This window comes from Channa argus, chromosome 7 (genome assembly GCF_033026475.1).
Source record: "Channa argus isolate prfri chromosome 7, Channa argus male v1.0, whole genome shotgun sequence".
In the NCBI taxonomy this organism is placed as follows: Eukaryota; Metazoa; Chordata; class Actinopteri; order Anabantiformes; family Channidae; genus Channa; species Channa argus.
Genome location: NC_090203.1, coordinates 22,937,586 through 22,947,130, shown reverse-complemented (window position 1 = coordinate 22,947,130; position 9,545 = coordinate 22,937,586). Strand labels below are relative to the sequence as shown.

At 39.2% G+C, this 9,545-nt stretch overlaps 1 long non-coding RNA gene across 1 annotated transcript; it reads right to left on the bottom strand.

Moving 5' to 3' along the window:
• Positions 1-200: 200 nt before the first annotated feature.
• On the bottom strand, positions 201-5,270 carry LOC137131101 (uncharacterized). The gene is made up of 5 exons (XR_010914944.1): positions 4,472-5,270; positions 4,257-4,330; positions 3,891-4,043; positions 2,345-2,420; positions 201-2,236 (listed from the first exon to the last, which is right to left on the bottom strand). It is a non-coding gene; the product is annotated as an uncharacterized lncRNA (long non-coding RNA).
• Between the last annotated feature and the right edge of the window lie 4,275 nt (positions 5,271-9,545).

Below are 9,545 nucleotides of genomic sequence, written 5' to 3'. Positions count from 1 at the left end.
TGCAGCAGTTAGCCGTTTGCACCCCGCAGTGCTAGGTGTGGCTGTGTGCCTATAAATATTAAAGTGCAGGTTATTGCTCTAGCTCTAGACAGCATAATGGAATGTTTCATATAAAGCTCTGAGTAATGCAATTATTTAACACAGTGTGTTCATGCTTCATGCTTCTCTTTTTAATATTCTTCGGTCTCATTATGTTGGCAAAACAAAGCCACAATAATGTGAACATAAAAAAAAAAAAATCAAAGAGATTTCCCAGTCCACACATAGAGCACTGTCTGAGTTAACAGCTTTCAATAATCACTGGTCAAAAACAGTTAAAGCTGTCTGCAAAGTTAATGACATTAGGTTTTTATTTAGGATATGAAATATACAATAAATCGTCAGTCTTCTACCAGGGAGCAAGGAAATCTGCTCAGTCGCTCCAGATTCCCAGCAAGTGGCATTCACATAACTGTATTTGCAAGAACGCCACACTCTTATAATAATCAAAGTAAACAAGAAAACTAAGAGTACTGGAGAAAAATCCTATGTAGAGCAAATTTTAATCAACCTAACCGGATTGGAAATCTGCAACATAAATTACAACGTAAACACATTTCTGTACATAAGCAAAAAAGAGACAGAAGATAGTGAATGAAGTAACAATTGTTACCAGCAGTGAATTCCTGTAACTGTACACACAAACAAAAGGATCATTACATTTGTTCAGAAAAAAAAAAAAAGCTGTAATTCAGGCCTGCACTGCATAAGCCTTTCATTGCTGCTCCGTCTTCCTTACATAAATATCCAGCATCATTCATTCCCTGTGGGTCAGATATGCAGCACGTCTGAGCAAACAATCACAAAGAAGCTGCTGACCCCTGCTTGACCTCAGTCCAAATCTGGATTTTCTATTATGTGCATCAACCAGCAGATATACGGGGATAGACTGTGAGCCAGAGGCGGGAATCAAACATTAATAACTGATCTGGATTATAATGCATTTGTGAACTGAATTCTTAATGGGACAATTGACGATGCCTTAAAAAGTAGGATTAGTCCACGTCTTTTATCTCAGTATGACTCATTTTGTAATTACTGCTGATTATGTGCTTTGAATAGGCTGTAAGAATATTTTTATGCTTTGAAAACAATAATCAAAGGAAGGAAATGAATGAGATTACTTATAATGTTATTGGTAATTTATGGTTTTATACCACTGAGTCATAGAGTCTCAAGTCCACAATGCCTGGAAATGAAATGGGACCTCAGTCCTGCAATCTAAGCAAGGCCACTTTATCATTGATGCAAGTAAACATCAAAATGGACGTACGGTAACTTACATGCCCTGTTTTACTTCATGGGTTGTGCAGATATGGTGAAAACCCCACAAAGTGCATCACCAAACACATTGCTGTAGGTGAGATTCAATGCAGTAAGTTTTTTATTGCACTCCATTGAAAAAATGTTCCCGTTTGCTCGAAACAACAACAACAATGTTGTAAAAAAATGTGAAAATGTTTTAATTTGCACTGTATGTATACACTGTAAAATAAGTCAAATAAGTTCACTTGTAAAAATCCCATGTATCAATGAAGTTTGTCTTTTTTACATGTCTGTGGTTTAGTCTCTAATGCATCTCTTTATCAGTCTACACAAAAAAATCATAGCTCTTCACTAGTTCATCATTACCTTAAAAAAATATATTAAAAGCATATATAAGCATAATTAGCATAACCAACTGCAGTAGTATGTGCCTCACTAATGAAGGTCTTTAAAGCACAACACTTCCACCAGGACAGTTCCGGCAAATGAAATGAAACAATGGGCTTTAATTTGTCCTCTTTACTGAGGTGCTCCAAGATTTATTCATCAGTTTTTTATTTCAGAACAATACCTCTAAAAACAAGTAATGTCAAGTCATAATAGCATATAAACCATAACTGTGAAATGACTTTAAAACCAACTGCTGCAACATCACTGATGGGGTTCAGCATGTCTGCTGGAAAGCAGTTGAGCCTCCTCACCAGGACATCGTGAGCATAACCCTGTCCAACCTTTTCCTGGATAGACAGGACCATCTCGTCTCTGGTGGAGTGGGAGAAAGGGACCTGAAGGGGCGTGGTGGACAGAGCAGCAGTGACACGGTCCTGAACGGCCATTTTGCTGAGCTGCTTGGAGGCCATGTTGAAGTGTGTGCTGCTGTTCTCTCAGGCTCCTGTCGTACTTCTGAGCCTGGCTGATGATCTTGGGATGTCTTTAGTTTACAAGCAATGAAAGTTGGTTTTCAAAAACTCCAGAAGAGCACAGAGACATTACGACCTCAACACATGAACTGATGAGAAATGTGCCAAACGAGACTCACTTAAACTGAGGAGGGACGGTCTCTGGTGAGTTGAGCAACCATCAACATCCCTCATGCTGGTGTTCACCTCCCAAACCTGAAACAATGAATGAGACATGATAAACACAATGAAACACAGTGGCAGAAAACACATTCACAGGTGATGGAACCACTGAGTCAAAGTTAGGCTGAAGTCTTGTTGAGGATTGTGGTCTTGAGAAGAAGCTTGAGAAGAAGCTTGGTCTCATCCGCCTCAAAGTCCTCCAGTTCAAACCTCAGATGGGAGCCGCTTATTTTGCTGAAGCTTCAGAAATTCAGGCAAAAAAAACAACAACCAAGAGATCACAGTCAGGAGACTTTGTCTGCTGTTTCAGATGGGTTTAGACATGAAAACTAAAGCGGGTCTTACCTGAGACTTGTACGAGAGAATGTCCGGTTATAAATGGATGTGTCAAACAACAACATGTGAAGGAAACAAATTTGGTTCTTAGGGATATGACAACATCTGGACATAGTAAGGGTAGTAAAACCACATACCCTGATGGGTCTGACAACCTTCACAGTGAGAGACTCAAGATGACTCAAACACAGGTGATCTTCAAGACCCAAATGATGAGACCTACCAAATGGCAAGTGTGGTGTGATTGCATTGTATTTGACATGTCCCAGAAAGCCATTAGACATGTCCCAGTTATCCATTTGTAATTGGTCACTTAAAGGTGATTGCTAATGTACCATTCACACCAACAAACTCCCGACACAGTCTGTTCTATTTTTTTCTGGGACATGTCAAATACAATGCAATCACACACCACGCTCACCTCATCGATAGCACTACCGGTCGTAGACGCCCTCTAGGTTTTATTGTTATTAAAACGTGTTAACGTTAGCATAAATTTAGTCATTTAACAGCATGGAGGTCACTGAGGATGACAATGTTTGGTCACAGCCTTTCGGAGATGCCAATATAACGTCTTTTAGCAGGAGAAACATGAGGGCTTCCAGCATCCTGTCTACTGCCTGGGTACATCTGGTCCCATGGCAAACACAGAGACTCCTTTGTCAGCGTCTACAAAGACTGAGAAGGAGAAAGGAAAGAGGACAGAAGGACTCTGATGGCCTTGTTTTTAAACCAATTCAAAGGACTCTCTCTTCTAGAGTCCATTAGAATAGCAGAGTGTCTTCTTCAAGTTGCACAGAGGGACAAACAAATGTGCTCTGTAGCTGCTGCCAAATAACCTTGGAGATCGAAGGGGAGTGAGAGAGAGCTGTAAAGCAGCAGAGGGTGGAAGGGGAAGGAAGAAAATGAAAATGGGAATGAGCAGAAGTGGGAAAAAAAATAAAAGTACAGACTTAAGGAAATTGCCAAAATAAAAGCAGGAAAACAATCGGATATATCAAACCTTTGGGAGTGAAGAAAGGGAAAACGGAGCTCTGACGATCAAAAACATGTAAATTGAACAGAAATATTACTTTATGGTCTATTTTGTCTAATTTAATTGTAATTATAAAAGGCCTTTAAGCATTATTTCAGCATTATTTAGTATGTACATTCTGTACGACAGACCTGAAAAACTAGACAGGCCAACCGTTGGCTCGGTGTGTCATGGCTCTAAGAAGTCCTGTGAGTGCTCCATTGACTTTCTTGCCAAGCACATCTCTTCTTGTTGTTGGCTGTATCTCTTCTGTTGTGGCACATTAGAAATTGGCGCCACATTTTCTAGAAAAAGAAAGATGGAGAAATTAATGTGCAAAGAGTCTAAATGGAAAGACCAGCTGAGAGGTGCTAGTACGTGACTGTGCTGGTTAAGGCCAGAAATGTGCCAACCTCAAAACTGCTTTAAACCAAAGGCGGCAGAAAATACTCCCAGGGGTCCTGTTTGCTGGGAGAGACATAGAGACAGACACAGAAGGAAATAGAGAAGGTACTGACCCAGAAGATCAATAGATGCCCTGCAAGAATTTCCAGCAGGTTCCGACATCAGAGGAACATCAATTGATTCAAGCCTGAAATAGGCAGAGAAAAAAGAGAGAAACATGTTGTACATTGGTAGGAAATAAACATTTCGGTAAAGAGAAAGAAAAATATTCCAAAAAGAAAACAGGTGAAATTTGTTGGGTAAAGCAAAATTAAAAAGTGCTCTGTACCATTCGTCTTTCCTCCACTTGTCCGCTTCCCCACCCTGTGGCAAAGGGGAGGAAAGAGAAATGGATGAAAGCTTTCAAATGAACCTGGTAGAGCAAACTTGTTTTGCTCGTCACCATCCCTCTAGGAGTTTACCATGGATTCTCTCCGTGGATTTACATTTAATGCTATTTCAAAGGAAGAATTAATTAACAGTCGGCTTTACTGTTTTAACAGCGATTTGACACACCTACAGTGACAATAATGGCTCCAGGGTTATGTGAGAAATGTACAAAGTAGAGTATCTATATTACAAAAGGATAGTATTATGGTATGTGGCGGACTGATCAACACAGAGAAAAATCTGTCGTTTTCTTTAGGCACCGTCCCCTCTAATAATTTACATTCAGCAATTTATTATTTATCATATTATTTGTTATAAGATACAGTATATTCATCTTTTATTGCAGGTATAGAGAATATGTTTTACATTCTTTGGTGCTACCTTGAGCAAACAGTTAAAGAAAGGGAAAAAAAAACATCTGATAATTGTGTGAATAAATTTTACTCTACATTTTAAAACTGTGCTTGGAGTTGATTATTTATTATATATTGTTTTGTCTTTCAGTTTATCCCGTGAGTTCAGGGTCGCCACAGCGTATCATTGTCCGCATGTTGATTTGGCACAGTTTTTACGCCGTATGCACATCATGACACGGCCCTCCCCAATTTCTACCGGGCTTGGACCGGCACTGCACAGCTGGGGATGGGAGTGGGCTGTTGGGGGTTCAGTGTCTTGCTCAGAGACACTTAATTTGTAAATGATAAATAATAATGTTTTGTTTACTGTAAGAGGCCAAGTATGATGATTTCTGATATGAAATTAGAATAAGTTACTACTTTGTAACCAAAATAGTCATAAGAGCTCATTCATCTCCCTGGTGGTGTCAACAATATAAATACACCTTATTAATAATCATGATTAATATTTGACATTTATTTTAGTCTTACGATTTTAGATTCTACAGAATTTGGCAAGTGGGGCACCAGCATTGACCAATCGGAGTACTGGGGGGGGGGCTTGGGCCACCATGCCTACCCTTTGGTCTTGCCCCTGCACTTGTGATTAATTTCATGCATAACTTTCAGGACTTCACCTTTTTTTAAACAGAAAAATGTTTATATTGTCAAAGAAACAAAAGGCAACACAGGGGAAACAGCAGCCAGTTAGTGTAAACATGACAGAGGGTTGTGTGTGACATTCCCATAAAAAAGTGAAAAACTTTTCATTTTTACAATTGAGTTTTTGTATGCATTAGTTAAACAAGTGGTACAGTGTAACTTGGAAGATTCCAGTAGGTCGATTTTGTTACCTTTGTTTATGGTCTGTTCCAAATCTTTCACATAGGCATATTTTTACCAAAATGTCATCCTATTCCCTTAGTTACCAACGAATGCTGTACACGAAAATATGATGTATCTTTAAAGAAGCATATATATCTTAAATATTGCTCGATCTCCTGATTAGATTAACTGAAATACACTTGGAATATAATAATGAAATAGATCTGTATGTTAACATCAAAGTTATATCTCACAAATTAAAGTCCCAATATTACAAGATCATGTGATTTCTTATCACACGTCTTTACATTATGTATCTTTTAGGTCATCATCTTCCATTCTCTTGGTCCTGTTGTTTGGATAAAAAAAAACAGCGTTAAATAGGACTTTTTTTCTAAGATCATCCCAGAACTTTTTGGAGATCAGCGAGATTGCAGTATATCTGAGAAAAAAACAATCAGAGCCTATCTGATTTCCGGCTATAGCTGGAGACACATCACCGTAATGAAGTCGCTTATTTCTCCCCATCTCTCCTCCTTTCTTTATCTCCCCACCCTCCCATCTTTTGCTCACCTTTTCTTATTCTCCTTCCTTTTCTCTTTCTGTCCCCCCGTTTTCAGTTTCGTATTTTAAATCACCTTTTCGTCCTTTACTCTTTCCTCTGGTCTAATTTCACCTCACTTTCTCTACATCTCCAATCACACACACGCGAATACCAAAAACATTTCTCTTTCTTGCTTCTTCATCATGCTTACCTCATACAGTAATATTGCCACTAGGGAGCGCTGCTACAGCCTGAAGGTGGTGCACAGAGAGCCGAGTGCTGCCGAGTGGGTGTTTTTCACCCCGGTAATGAAAATATCACAGGAGACCCAGTGGGTGGCGATGACCTTTGGAGAGCTCTGCATTTTCTCCTTGCTTGCTCGCTCTTTCGTAAAATGCTCAGCCACCCGTCTCGCCAACCCCCTTCCTCCAACTGTTGGCGACCTGGCTCAGCAACTGAGCTTGTGGAACCATACTCTGGGTAAATAATTTAATACTGAGTGGAAAAGGGAAAGGAGAACAGTTCTGTGCAGTGCTGATGATAATGGGGATGGGAGTAAATTACTACAAGTCACTATAAAAATATCCTGAACAAGGCACAAAGGTCTCAATCATTTCAGAATTTCAGTCAGTAAAAGGAGACAACAAAAGAATAGCAATGATTGTCTCCCTTCACCCTTTTCAATACTCTACGCTAAAAGTCAAACGTTTTCCTATCAACGATGCAGCAGCTTGAGGTGCATATCATGATATCTCTCCTGACTATCACATCAGCTCCGACTGCTCGTCCATAAATGGTGAGCAGATGAATGCATCATTGGCACCATTATGCTGAAATGTCAGCGTGTCTCTCTGCAGTACAAAGGGAAGCATCACAGCACGTCCTGTCAGCTGTGCTGCAGGTAACCAATTGTCTCTACAGTTCAGATATGTCACTGTGATGCCAGGAAATATACAGATCCATGAAGTTCATGTAGATATTGTGTTTGTACGCACTCCTCTATCTATTTCCTGACTGTGTGTGATGTATACAATCGTAGGACTTGTTTCGCTGGATTAAAACTCAAAAACACCAATACATGCAGATTGGTGACATAAAACTTTGGCTTTATTAACCAATGGGTGAAAATCATTTGTTGGGTGTTGCAAAAAGTGCACAAAAGCAATTCTTGAAGTAAAGCTAATAAAGCAAACGATTTTAGGGACCCTCCCAGAGGCAGATGTATTTCATCATTTCACATCCTTGTGTCCAGTTTTTTACTAGGTAAAATACAACACTGACAAACTGATTAATCTGGAAAATATAGTTAAATGATACAGACAGGGAAATATTATATAGACATAAAACAAACTAAAATGGACAAAGAAGATTTTTATATGTATTATATAATTCGTTGCTTATCAAATTAGTTCTATATGGGCGATGTTTCAGCTCTAAACTAAACAAAGCCTTCATTTACAATTGAAATACCCATAATTCATAAAGAATTCATAGGTCTTTACTTTTTGTGACCTTTACTTGCTCATAAGCTCAAATAAAATGTTATTTTATTTATCCAAACTAGATTGTATTGCCCTTTCTGTTAGTCAAATTACAATTATTTGACTTTCATGAAAGTAATAAATCATAAGTTTGTTCAATTTGCCATAATCTTGTTACATGTAATCTGTTTGTTACTGACCTCAGTGACCTATGAAGATTGATTGTAGTATCGATGCGTAGTTCTTCCTCTCCATTAGTGATAAAGGTCAGAGGTTGGGGATAGTGACAGAGATGAAAGCCATGAGAACATCTTCACGTCTTTCACCCCCCGGAAAACAATTTATTTATTTTTTTCAATTTGACATGTTTTACATTTGTGGACTTTTTATAAACTGCATAAAAAAAAAAAGGAAGAAAAAGTGAAATTAATTTTATTTATGTCCATCTCCTCAGCTCATCCAAACATATTGTGTGATGCCGAGATTTATCCCTGGGTAGTTTTCTTATTACTGGTTATCATATTACTATGTAATGATATTCATGAGCTGGGCCCAGCATACAGCTGTGTGAATGTTGCATGTGTTTCATGCTATGGATCCAGGCAGCGTCTCCTCAGGGCTATTTGGCTGAGGCCTAATGATCCAGGCTGAGCTAATCCCCTGGAGGAACACACACCGCATTCTCCTTTGTAGGGGAAAAGGCTCTGATGAGGCCTTTGAAGGAATGCCACACTGGTCTCTCACTGTATGTCGCCTTTGGCTCGCCATTACCCCATAAACACACACACGCACACACACACACACACACACACACACATATGGCCTGCCCTGAAGACATTCAATACCTATATACACTACTGCACGAGACACGTTGGCGAACACTTGTCTCTCTCTCTATCTTTCTGTATTTGCATATACACACATTCGCATTTAAACACGTAGAACCACACATGCACACAGACACAAACACAGTGGGGCCCTCACAGTAGGGGCCACAATAATAGGCACCCTGCCATCTGGAGACCCTGTCCAGGGGGCCGTAAACAATAGAGCCCACTCAATATGGCAGATCATCAGTTTACATGAATATATATATATATATATATATATATATATGTGTGTGTGTGTGTGTGTGTGTGTACAACAAGGGACGCCACCGGATCTTCCCCACCTGAACCAATGTTTTCTCACCCCCTGCATCCACCCTGAGGCTGTTAGGTTCTGCTGCTCTTAATGGGCCAATAGGCGCATCCATTGTGAATAATGTAAGATATTTATTTGATGTCTAAAAGACGGACAATGTGACTGTGCATGAGGCACATGCTTATTATTCTCTGTGTATAATGTGTGCTGATCCGTTTGTCTCATATTTTACAGTTTGGTTTTTTGTTTTTTGCTTTTTCTGTTCATTTCGAAAACCTTAATGCTTGTTTTTTCTGTATGGAACCTCTGAAGAGGTGCTGCATCTGCAACCATGGTAGCCAGTAATTGGAACAAAGAAGTACAGTTATAATGGTCTACTTCAGTAGGCTTACTGCCGCACATAGAGAACCAGAGGCAGACTCAGTCGGTTCTACATGGAAAAACAACCTGTCATCAGGCTCTGCTATGATGTAACATTTGTTTTTTAAGTCTACAATATTGTTAAAATTGTAGTTTTTTTTGTATTTTGTGAAATGCACAAAGTAGTTTATATTTTTTCTCATCAAATCTAATGCCTTGACATGG